The following is a 13,252-nucleotide window of genomic DNA, read 5'->3' as shown; positions in this document are numbered from 1 at the left end:
GAAGGTGGCTCAGTGGTAGAGCGCTTGCCTTGCATGTCTGAGGCCCTGGATTCGATTCCTCAGCACCACATAAGCAAAAAGAAATAAGCCAGAAGTGGCACTGTGGCTCAAGTGGTAGAGCGCTAGCCTTGAGCTGAAGAGCTGAGGGACAGCACCCAGCTGTCCCTCAAAAAAAAAAAAAAAAAAGCCGGGGGAGAAGAGTTCAGGAAAAACTGTTCCACTCACAGTTTCCTTAAAGCCCCCCATTTCCACAATTCTTGGCAACTTGAAATGGAGAGGAAGAGTAACTAGAGTCCCTTTCCTGTCTCTAAGCTTCCCAAAGGAGGGACTCCTTATGACCCCATCCTGATCTAAGGCCATCCTCCAGGAATTAGTTTCACTATAAATTGAATTTTTCCAAAAATAGCCTAGAGTTTTCTCTAGATCTATATTAAAAGCACACACACACAGAGAGACATTTTTATTTCCTGAATAATAATGTGTATCATCCTTATAATTCCTTTAATATAAAGCTAGAAAATCATTCACAGAAAGAAAGTGGGTAAGAAAAACTACTTAGAATCCTCCTCCTGACCTTTATTTTTTATTCTGGTACTCAGTTTAGAATTCAAAGCCTCTCACTCTATCTATTTTTACCCTTCCTGAGTGGTGCCCTACTACTTGAGCCAGTTAAGTGGCATCCTACCACTTAAGCCTCCAGTTCCACAGTTTTTTGCTAGTTAACTAGAGCTGAGTCTCTCAGATTTCCCTCTCTCACCGGCTTTAAATCATGATCTCCATATCTCAGTTTTGTAAGTAGCTAGTTATTGGTATGAGCCACCAGTGTCCAGTTTCCATTTCTCTTTTTTTTATTGTGAAAATACTGTACATAGTGGTTACAATTACATGAGCAAGGTAATGAGTACATTTCTTATCAAGCATTGTTGTTTTCCTGACTATTTTAATGGCCCTTTCCCATATAAAGGTGAGTATCCTTTTGTTGTTGTTGTTGTTGTTTTTGGGGGAGTCCGGTCGTGGGGCCTGAACTCTGAGCCTGGGTGCTGTCCCTCAGCTCTTCAGCTCAAGGCTAGCGCTCTACCACTTGAGCCACAGCGCCACTTCTGGCTTTTTTCTTTTTGCTTATGTGGTACTGAAGAATGGAACCCAGGGCCTCAGGCATGCAAGGCAAGTGCTCTACCACTGAGCCACCTTCCCAGCCCATTAAAGGTGAGTATCCTTTCTATCTTTTTAATTTTAATTTTATTTTGTTATAAAATTGATGTACAGAAGGGTAACAGTTACATAAGTAAGTTAGTGAGTACATTTCTGGTCGAACATTGTTTATCTCTTCCTTGTTTTTCTTCTGCTATCCCTCCCTCTAACTCTCTCTCCCCATCTAGTTGTAAAGTTCATGTCCAACCTAGTGTCTTGTGAGTATTGAAGGTACATTGGTTTACCCTTTGTCCTGGCTTCACCATTTTGTTATTCCCCTTCCCTCCCAAATCAGCTAAACGTATATTCAAGACACTGGCTACCAGAATCAAAAATGGTGACTACAGGGGATAAACCAAAGGAAAAAGAAAAAGAAGACAAAAGAAAGAACTTCATACAGTACATTAAAAACAAGAACATCATTAACAATAACAAAAAACCCTCTTGTATCAATATCTTGGAGTTCATTTTGATTGGCATCATTTTATATGGTCATATATACATAGCTAGTGAGCTATGGTAATCCTCTACTAGGACTATCCTAGACATACAGTAATTGTTACAAATGAAGGAAACCATGGAGTCTGTTTCTTTGGGTCTGGCTTACTTCATTTCCATTTTAAACTTCAGTGTCCTTAGCTTTTTCAGACATATAGAATATCATTTTTCTTACTCAAAACCTAACAGGCTTCCTGATGTAAACTACCTACCTCAAAGGTTGTGTTTCACAGGTATTTGTTGAGTAGACAAATGAATAGTTATCAGAATTGGAGGTTATAAACCCTGGACTTTGAAATCTCCGCTGATACAGATGTTCTCTGAAGCTGGCCAGAAATTTCTAGTAGAAGAATCTAGTCTTTAATTTCAACAGATTTTTCAGACTATAATAGTCATATATGCAAAAGTAGGTTTAATTTTTTAAACTTAAGAGGAAACAGAGTATGTCAAAGTGTTTAAAAAGGGAAAAATATTATAGAGTGACAAATATATTTACAAGTAATTTGCTTGGAACTGATAGTCCACTGACATTAACTACAGAAATATTCAGAACATACCTGTTATCAGAAAGGGCAGTTCCATAGGAATTGTTTCACCTCTTTCAAATGTATAGGATACATTACTGGTTGTTTCAGTGTTTATTCTAGAACCCAGCAGAACTTTAATTGCACATATGTATGTATTAGGTTATGTAGTCAATTATATATTATATAGTTGCATATATATAGTCAAAAACTTAAAGTCCTCTCTGTACTATTTTTGAGCTTCCTGAGAGTTTATATAGTATTTCAAAATAAGTAATAAAAATTAAACTAGGAGGCTGGGCACTGGTGGCTCACGCCTGTAATCCTAGCTACTCAGGAGGCTGAGATCTGAGGATCGCAGTTCAAAGCCAGCCCGGGCAGGAAAGACTGTGAGACTCCTATCTCCAATAAACCACCAGAAAACCAGAACTGGTGCTGTGGCTCAAGTGGTAGAGCGCTCGCCTTGAGCTGAAGAGCTGAGGGACAGCACCCAGGCCGACAGGTTCAAGTCCCATGGCCGACAAAAAAAAAAAATTAAACTAGGGACTGGGAAGGTAATTTAGTGGTAGAGTGCTTGTGTAGCATGCATGAAGCCTCAGTACCACATACACAGAAAAAGCCAGAGGTAGTGCTACAGCTCAAGTGATAGAGTGCTAGTCTTGAGCAAAAGAAGCTCAGGAACAAGCCCCAGGACTGGCAAAAAAAAAAAAAAAAAATTAAACTAGCCATTGCTTATATCTGTAATCCTAGCTACTCAGGAGGTGGGTATTAGGGAGATTGGAAGGATCAAAGTTCAAGGCCAACCCAGGCCAAACATTATTAAAAAAAAAAAAATCAAGCAATAAAATCTGGGTGTGATAGCTGGACCACAGTCCTGAGTGTAAAGCCTAGGGGTATGGCTCAAGTGTTAGAATATTTGCCAAGCAAGTACAAGTTCCCAGATTCAATCTCCAGTACAACAAAACAAAATAATTTTATTGTTCTCTCTCTCCTCTCTTTTCTCTCTTCTCTTTTTCTCCCCTTCTCCCATTCTCCCTCTCCCTAGCCTCCCTCTCTCTTTCTCTGCAGGAAGGCTATAGAAATCATTCTTATTTGAGGGCTCGGTTTCCATTAGCAATAAGCATGTATAGCCAGAAGGCAGGCTCTAGACAACAAGAATTTCACAGGCCTCCCAATTCAAGAGTTCCTGCAGCCCTAGCCTCAGGCTATACGTAATTCTTCCCTGGGTCGGGGTGTCAGATCCACAGAAAATTGCCATGTCCCCACAGTTAGAGTTCTAGCAGCCTGTTATGGCACTTCGGCTCAATGGCTTCTATGGATCGGTAGGAAGCTCTTCTACTGATCTTCACTGCTACACATCTGGAACAGCTGCCCTTTGGAGGCCTCAGATGCCTCTAAAGGTGACTTCTGCTAGGTATTATGAGTCACTACAAACCAGATGCTGGTGGCTCAGTCCTGTAATACTAGCTACTCAGGAGACTGAGATCTGAGGATCACAGTTTGAAATCAACCAAGGCTGGAAAGTCTATGAGATTCTTATCTCATTCTTACCTTATTATGATGATAATCTATTCTACTCAAAGTTATTGATTACGAACAATTCTCATATCTAAAAAAATGCCTGCCCATCAACATCTACACCATTTGCCCAGATGACTTGCCCTAACCAATCTGACACATCAAATGAAGCATCACCGATACCCAAGTATTAACAGTGGCACGCACCTTTTAGAATAGGAAGACAGGAAAAGGTCAGGATAGCATGAGGGAGAGAATCATAGATTTCTAAATTTTATACCTAAATATTTGTATTTTTACTGTGTGTATATATTACTTTCTTCAAAAATAAAACACTTTTTTATTTTTGTGCTGATCCTGGGGCTTGAACCCAGGGCCTGGGTGCTATTCTGAGCTTTTGTGCCTAAGGCTAGCACTCTACCATTTGAGCTACTTCCAGCTTTTTTGGTAATTGGAGACAAAAGTCTCACAGACTTTCCTGACCAGGCTAGCTTGGATCCACGATTCTTTGGTTTCAGCTTGAGTAACTAGGCTTACATGTGTGAGCCACTGACACTCAGCTAAAGCACTGTTATTTTTAGGAAAGGGCTAAAATATAACATACTGACAATGTCAGCCTGAAAAGAAGACAGGCTTCTAAAAAACAAAAATAGAAGACAGGTCAATGAGAAGCTAAGAGCATGTCAGTCAGTCCTGCCACTTGAGTTTGCTCAAGAGGACTATGACTGCCAGGTATCAGTGACACATAACTGTGATCCTAGCGTCTCTGGAGGCTGAGATTTGAGGATTGTAGTTCAAAGACAGAACTGATAGGAAAATCTATAGACTCTTATCTCTATAACCACTAAAAGCCAGAAGTGGAGTTGTGGTTCAAGTGGTAGAGTGCTAGCCTTGAACAAAACCCCTCAAGAATAGCACTAAGAAGTTGGGTGCCGGTGGCTAATGCCTATAATCCTAGCTACTCAGGAGGCTGAAATCTGAGGATCGCAATTCAAAGCCAGCCCGGGCAGGAAAGTCCATGAGACTCTTATCTCCAATAAACCACCAGAAAACCTGAAGTGGTGCTGTGGCTCAAGTGGTAGAGCACTTGCCTTGAGCTGAAGAGCTGAGGGACAGCGCCCAGGCCCAGAGTTTAAGCCCCACAACCGACAAAAGAAAAACAAAATAACACTCAGGCCCTGAGTTCAAGTCCCAGGACACACACACACACACACACACACACACACACACACACACACACACACCACATACCAACACATATAAAGACATGGGGACGTGGGGGTTGAGGAGTATGCCAAAGAGAGTGTTCCCAGGTCTACTTATTCTTTTTCATGTGGGGTGTGTATATGTGTGTGTGTGTTTGTGTGGGGGTGTGTGTGTGCACGTGTGCCTTCCATTCTCACTGGGCTTTCTGCTCACAGCTGGAGTTCTACCACTTGAGTCAGTCTTCATTCTAACATTTTGCTGGTTAATTGGAGATAACAGACTTGCAGATATTTTTTGCAAGCAGATTTTTCTGCCTGGGCTGGCTTTGAATTTTTTTTTATGGTCTTGATTGTATTGTGTTCACTGGATAATTTAAGCTACATCATTTAATTTTTTTTCCTGTCCATTGTGGGGCTTGGACTCTGGGCTTGGGCGCTGTCCCTCAGCTCTTCAGCTCAAGGTGAGTGCTCTACCACTTGAGCCACAGCACCACTTCCCATTTTCTGGTGGTTATTGGAGATGAGTTTCACAGACTTTGCTGCCCAGGCTAGCTTTGAACCATGATCCTCAGATCTCAGCCTCCTTAGTAGCTAGGATTACAGGCGTGAGCCACTGGCGCCCAGCTTGGCTTTGAATCTTAAATCCTCCAGGTTTCAGCATCCTGAGAAGCTAAGATTATAGGCATGAGCCACTGGTACTACCCAGCTTTACTCCTATTTTTAGGAGTAATTACTTATCAGGTGCTGGTGGCTTGTACCTGTAATTCTGCTACTCAGGAGGCTGGGATCTGAGGATTGAGTTTCGAAGCCAGCCTGGGCAGGAAAGACCATGAGACTCTTATCTCCAATTAACTACCAGAAAACTGGAACTGGTACAGTGGCTCAGGGATAGCAACCAGTTTAAGCCTTGTGACAACAAAAACAAGAAAAAAGAAAGAAAGAAAGAAAAAGCAGGCCTATATAACAAGAAAAGAATTGAGGCTGGTCCATGGTAGTGGCAAAAAGAAATATCCCTGCACCAGGTGGCAGCAAATGGCAAGATACAGTGAAAGAGAAGTTGACAAATTATAGGAGCCACAGGCCTAATTACCCTTCAAGCAGCCTACTTCCATCTGGAATGGCCTACACCAATTACCCATACCCTTCAATATGTGTATTCTACCTTAAAGTAATTTCTACCTTTCCCCAGGACCACAGAACCCCAATATCTAATGCATTTGAGGAGGGTAGTCAATGAACTAAACTAATTAGGGCTGTTTTTATTTCCCTTGACATGGCCAGGGTTACATCTGTGATTCAGACATAGCCAAATGAGCCATGAAAAAGCTGGACATCTTTTAGGAATAGATTTCTTAGCTCTTAAAAAAGTTCTAGGGCTAACCAGGTGCCAGTAGCACATGACTATACAGTAATCCTAGCTACTCAGAAGGCTCTGATCTGAGGATCATGGTTTGAAGCCAGTTTGGGCAGGTAAGTCTATGAGATTTATCTCTAACTAACCAGCAAAAAGCTGGAAATGAAATGATGGGGCTGGGAATATGGCTTAGCAGCAGAGTGCTTGACTAGCACGCATGAAGCCCTGGTTTTGATTCCTTAGCCCTATATAAACAGAAAAGGCCAGATGTGGCAATGTGGCTCAAGTGGTAGAGTGTTAGCCTTGAGCAAAAAGAAGCTCAGGGACAATGCTCAGGTCCTGAGTTCAAGCCCCAGGACTGGCAAACAAACAAACAAAAAATAAAAAACAACAACAACCAAGCTGGAAGTAAGGTAATAATGCAAGTGTTCAAGTGCCAACCTTGGGTGAAAAAGCTAAGAGACAGCACACAGACCCTGAGTTCAAGCCACAGTGCCAGCACACACACACATACACACACACACACACACACACTCCTAAGGCTAGACATACAGCTCAGTGGCATCACTCATACTACACAAGCACTAGGACCTAGGTTTAATCCCCTAATACCACAACTACAACAGCAGAAATTTCATTTCTATTTATTTATTTATTGTTGGTCCTGGGGCTTGAACTCTGGGCCTGGACACTGACCCTGAGCTCCTTTTTGCTCAAGGCTAGCACTCTACCACTTGAGCCAAAGCACCACTTTCAGCTTTTTCTGAGTTATTTATTTGAGATAAAAGTCACAGAGACCTTCCTGTCTGTGCTGGCTTCAAACTGCTGTCCAGACCTCAGCCTCCTGAGTAGCTAGAATTATAGGTATGAGCCACAATCGCCCCAGTCCTTTTGTCTTTGTTTTTTTTTTTGTTTTGTTTTTTTTTAACATTATACACCTGGTTATTTAACTTAGGCTAGAATTGAACTGAGATTTTCCTGCCTCTGCTTTCCAAATGCTAGGATTATAGACATGTATACCTACATCCTGTGACTATGTGTTAGTACTCCTTTCTTAGAGCTGTTGAGTTGTTCTGACATGGCTGATAAAGAATCACAGTGTGGAAGTGACATTGCTGAAACATTCCAGGATTAAGTCAGACCAGAATCATGTAATTGCAATCTCCAAATCATGTTTTTTTTTAAAAAAAAATATGATAGTATTCCTGTTATTTGAAGTCTTCTAGTTATTTTAATCTTTCTTGTTCACTAGTAAATGCTATCTACTAAGATAACAGGAATGGATTTTATTATTTTTCATTGGAGGAAAAGATAAGGTCTTCAAATTAAATGTTGTGGCCAGGCGCTGGTAGCTCATACCTGTAATCCTCGCTGCGCAGGAGGCTGAGTTATGAGGATTGCGGTTCAAAGCCAGCCCAGTCCATGAGACTCTTTTATCTCCAATTACCCACCAGAAAACCAGAAGTAGCGCTGTGGCTCAAGTGATAGAGCACTGGCCTTGAACTGAAGAGCTGAGGGACAGCACCCAGGCCCAAAGTTCAAGCCCCACAACTGACACACACACACAAAATTAAATGATGTACCTTAAATTATCCAGTGAACACAATACAATCAAGACCAGAAAGAAGTGGAATTAGTTTATCCACAAGCCTTAACACCTTCTCAATAATATCTTACAAGATTAAAGCTTTCAAAAAATAAATTTTAAATTTTAGAAAGATAATCTTTATCCAACCCAGATTTTGTTTTCAAAAGGTTTCACATGATTATTGAACCAACCCAAAGAACTAGAAATATCAGATTTTCAATAAAACATGTCCAACTCTTAATAGTGCTGACAGGAACCTGGAATAGAGTAAGAAGACAGTGACCTGAAATGGCAAATGCCATTTCCAGGGCAATTCCATTTCAATTCAGAATGAATTCCTTCAGTGTCTCTTCATGGAGTTATCAGTGCCCATCTGAATCCACAGGGCAACAAAACAATTTTGCCTTTGTTCCTTGACCAGGAATCACTTGATTCTGTGTCTTTGTGAAAAGTCATGGCAAGAGGTGATAGAGAAAAACTCTTGGCAGGTTTTTAAATATGTGGGTCACTCCAGGAACTATTGCCCCTGCTTGTTAAATAAGAAAAGATTTTTTCTTAGTATATATTTTTTATTGTAAAGATACTGTACAGAGGGGTTACAGTTACATGAGCAAGGTAATGAGTCCATTTCCTATCAAGCATTGTTACCCATTCCTTAATTTTTCCCCTACCATCCCTTTCCTCCCACTTCCCCAACTCCTCCCTCCCCCCTCCAAGTTGTAAAGTTCATTTTCAACATAGTGTCTTGTACACATTGTTACAATGGGTCAACCTGTATCCCTATTTAAGCATTTTGTTATTTCCTTTCCTCTCCCCAAATTAGAAAAAAGTATATACAAGATGCAGGACACTGGAATCAAATACAGTGACAACAGGAGTTGTACCATGGGGGAAGAACATACAAAGAAACAAAAAAAATCACATAGTACATTATAAGTACATTAAAAAGAACAGCAACAAAGATCAAATCTTTTGTGTCTTATCTTGGGGTTCATTTTGCTTAGCATCAGGTTATATGGTCATATGTTCATAGCTTTTGATCTCTTCTGCTTGTCCTTGACATATAGTAGTTCTTGCAGATAAGGGAAACCATGGGACCTATGTTTCTTTGGGCCTGTCTTACTTCACATAATATGATTTTTTCGAAGTCTTTCCATTTCCTAACAAATGGGGCAACGTCATTCTTTTTGATAGAGTCATAGAATTCCATTGTGTGTATGTGTGTGTGTATACACATATCTATATATGTATTCACATGTATATACACATCTCTCTCTCTCTCTCTCTCTCTAAATATATATATATATATATATTATATATATATATATCACATTTTCTTGATCCATTCATCTACTGAGAGGCATCTGGGTTGGTTCCATATCTTAGCTATGGTGAATAATGCTGCGATAAACATAGTTGTGCTGATAGGTTTAGTATGGCCTTGTTTGTGATCATTTGTGTAAGAGAAAAGTTTTTTTTCACTTAAAAATTTTTTTTTGCCAATACTAGGGCTTGAACTCAGGGCCTGGGCACTGTCCCTGAGCTTCTTTTGCTTAAGGCTTTTACTCTACCACTTGAGCCACGTTACCACTTCCAGCTTTTTCTGAGGAATCAAACCCAGGGCTCATGCATTCTAGGCAAGAACTCTACCACTAAGCCACATTCCCAGCCTTGAGAAAAGATTTTTGAGCACAGATTACTACTCAATTCACTTTTGTGTCCATAGTGACCCAAGGGCTTGGCACAAAGATGGTATTAAGTGTGCTTGTTACATGGGTGACTGAGTGTATGCAATTATACGGTGATACCATGTCAAGTGCTTAGAATATTCTGGTCTTCTAGAAAATATATTCCAAGCTGGACGCTGGTGGCTCAGACCTCTAATCCTAGCTATTCAGAAAGCTGAGATCTGAGGATTGTAGTTCAAAGACAGCCTGGTCAGGAAAGCCCGCCAGACTCTTATCTCCAATAAACCACTCAGAAAATCTGAAGTGGTGCTGTGGCTCTAGTGGTAGAGCACTAGCCTTGAGCTGAAGAGCTGAGAGACAGCACCCAGGCCTAGAGTTCAAGCCAGGAAAGTTCCGGAAAAGTTCATGAGACTCTTATCTTCATAAACCACCAAGAAAAAGCCCAGAAGTACTGGGCACTGGTGGCTCAAGCCTGTAATCCTAGCTACTCAGGAGGCTGAGATCTGAGGATCTCGGTTGAAAGCCAGCCCGGGCAGGAAAGACCGCGAGACTCCTATCTCCAATAAATCACTAGAAAACTGGAAGTGGCGCTGTAGCTCAAGTGGTAGAGCGCTAGCCTTGAGCTGAGGAGCTGAGGGACAGCGCCCAGATCCAGAGTTCAAGCCCCATGACCGACCAAAAAAAAGAAAAAAGTCTTAAGTCTACCATATCTAATTTCAGCCCTGATGTCCAAATGACTTCAAATACTTTCTTTTCCCTCCCTTCTTTTTCCTTCTTTCTCCCCCCTGCACCCCATCTTTCTCTATCCCTTCTCTCTTTCTTTCTGATCTAGAGTCTAGTTGTGTTATTCAGGTTGGTCTCTACCTCTTGGGCTTAAGTAATTTTTCCAGCTTAGTCTCGGATAACTGTGACAGCTACTAGGATGTATCACCATGCCTGGCTAATTTTCTAATTGAGTTCCAGAGAGAAAGAAAACACTTATTCGACTTCTCTAGTCCCTCTACCCTCTTATCAACCAGGATTTAATGGGTGGTAACCTTAGCAGATTGCTACCACATTTTTCAAAAAGCAAGTTAGAATGAAATATCCAAATATATATAAGAAGAAAATATATCACAAAACCTGTGTATGTAGGGCTGGGAAGGTGGCTCAGTGGTAGAGCACTTGCCTTGCATGCTCCAGGCCCTGGGTTCGATTCCTTAGCACCACATAAGCAGAAAAAAAAAGCTGGAAGTAGTGCGGTGGCTTAAGTGGTAGAGCACTAGCCTTGAGCTGAAGAGCTGAAGGACAGCGCCCAGGCCCAGAGTTCAGGGCCCACGACTGGACCCCCCCCCCAAAAAAAAAAAAAAAAACCTGTGTATGTGGGTTGAATAAATGCATTATACCCTGGCCCACTGAGGTGGTAAACAAAAATGTGAAAACCACTGCACTGAAATAAGATCAAAATGTAATTTTTTCCTAGAATGGAACCTTACATGAGATCAAGCAGGTTGCAGTTTCTTTTCAACTTTCTTCTTATTATTATTTTGCTGGTCCTTTGGTTTGAACTCTGGGCCAGAGAGCTGTCCCTTGAGCTCGAGCTCCTTTTGCTCAAGGCTAATACTTTACCACTTGAGATATAGTGCCACTTCTGGCTTTTTCTGTGGTTAAATGGAGATAAGAATTTCACAGACTTTTCTGCCTGGGATGGCTTTGAACTGTCATCCTCAAAAATCAGCCACTAGCACCCGGCTTTTTCAACTTTCTCGATATGACATCTGCTTAAGATTAAATTGGCTGTTCAGAAAATGGTTGGAATAATTATAAATTTTTTTTAAAAAAAATCACAGGCTGTTAATGTGGCTTATTGGTAGAGTGCTTGCCTAGCATTCATGAAGCTGTGGGTTTGATTCTTCGGTACAACATAAACAGAAAAAGCCAGAAATGGCACTGTGGCTCAAGTGGTAGAGTGCTAGCCTTGAGGAAAAGAAGCTCAGGAGCTGGGCACTAGTGGCTCATGCCTATAGTCCTAGCTATTCAGGAGGCTGAGATCTGAGAATCATGGTTATAAGTCAGCCTGAGCAGGAAAGTCCGCCAGACTCTTATCTCTAATAAACCAGTCAGAAAATCTGAAGTGGTGCTGTGGCTCTAGTGGTAGAGCACTAGCCTTGAGCTGAAGAGCTGAGGGACAGCACCCAGGACTGCCCCCCCCCCAAAAAAATCACTTGTATATTTTTAAAAATAAGGCCTTTGATTATTACATTGAAGTTCTTGAGTTGCCAGATGCACCTTGGATCCAAATATAAGTTTTGAGATTTAAAAGCATGAGTTTAGTACAGAAGACAGCATTTGAAATATCATGTTAGTAGACCTTTGTTTACCCTCTTCCTTCCCCATCTGGTGACAGCTGAGTCTTAAATTTCTTCTAAGGTTTGAAATGTCTTCTTAATATAAACTTAGTGATACAGAAATGAGGGTTTTAAAAAATGGAATAGAGAATGTGATCATCATTTAGTCTTTATAGACTAGAATTTATCTTAGATAAAGACATTTTACATATGGGCTAATGGGTCCCATTAGGATCCAAATTAAAGTTTTACATTGTAGGCCCCATGGAGTCAAACTTCTTTGGAAAGGTCTGCTTTCAAATCAGGCAGGAAATGTAAAAGATAATGCCGGACTCACCTTATAGTACTTAGCAAGGATAATATCAAGACAGCTAAGGCGATTCAAATGAATTTAGGAGCCAAATTAAACCACTATGCCCAGCTATTGTCAATACTGTAAAATGGTATTGAGCAGAATCTTGCACAGGCCTTTGTTCCGGAATGCCATCATCTGCCTGCCACCTTGGGCTCCATCTCCAGGCTCAATCTCTTTTGCTTAGTGGCCCAGGTTGCTCTGTCACCTGTGACATGGTGCCATGGCAGCCACAGGGAGGCATCTTCTAGGATGACACCCTAGAAGCCAAAAGGTTTAAAAATATATATATATTCTTGTGTGTGTGTGTGTGTGTGTGGTTTCACCTGCTTTTTTAAAGCTCATATCAAAAAGACAAAACAGTTGGAAGTGTGGTTCGGTTGATAAAATAAGCAGAAGGCCCTGAGTTTAATCTTCAGTATCATCAAAAAGCAAAATAAGAGAGAGAAAAAAACAAAACAAAACCAGCTGGGCATCAGTGGCTTATGCCTGTAATCCTAGCTACTCAGGAGGCTGAGATCTGAGAGCAGCGGTTCAAAGCTAGTCCAGACAGTAAAGTCAGTGAGATTCTTTTTTTTTTTTTTGTCGGTCATGGGGCTTGAACTCTGGGCCTGGGCGCTGTCCCTCAGCTCTTCAGCTCAAGGCTAGCGCTCTACCACTTGAGCCACAGTGACACCTCCGGCTTTTTTCTTTTTGCTTATGTGGTACTGAGGAATCGAACCCAGGGCCCCAGGCAAGCACTCTACCACTGAGCCACCTTCCCAGCCCCAGTCAGTGAGATTCTTATCTACAACAAACTACCAGAAGTGCCAGAAGTGGAACGTGGCTGAAGTGAGAATGCGCTGGCTTTAAGCAAACTCAGGGACAATGCCCAGGCCCTGACTTCAAGCCCCAGGACCAGGAGATGATGGGAAGAGAAGCATGGGGAGGCCATAAAATAACAGAGCTTCTCTGACTACACGGCTTTACTACTTGGGTTCAAATCCTGATTCTGCCAACCTGTTTTT

Source organism: Dipodomys spectabilis, unplaced genomic scaffold (genome assembly GCF_019054845.1).
Source record: "Dipodomys spectabilis isolate Male_0828 unplaced genomic scaffold, ASM1905484v1 ptg000036l, whole genome shotgun sequence".
NCBI classification, from domain to species: Eukaryota; Metazoa; Chordata; class Mammalia; order Rodentia; family Heteromyidae; genus Dipodomys; species Dipodomys spectabilis.
The sequence above is the reverse complement of the archived record's forward strand: the minus strand, read 5'-3'. Positions refer to the sequence as shown.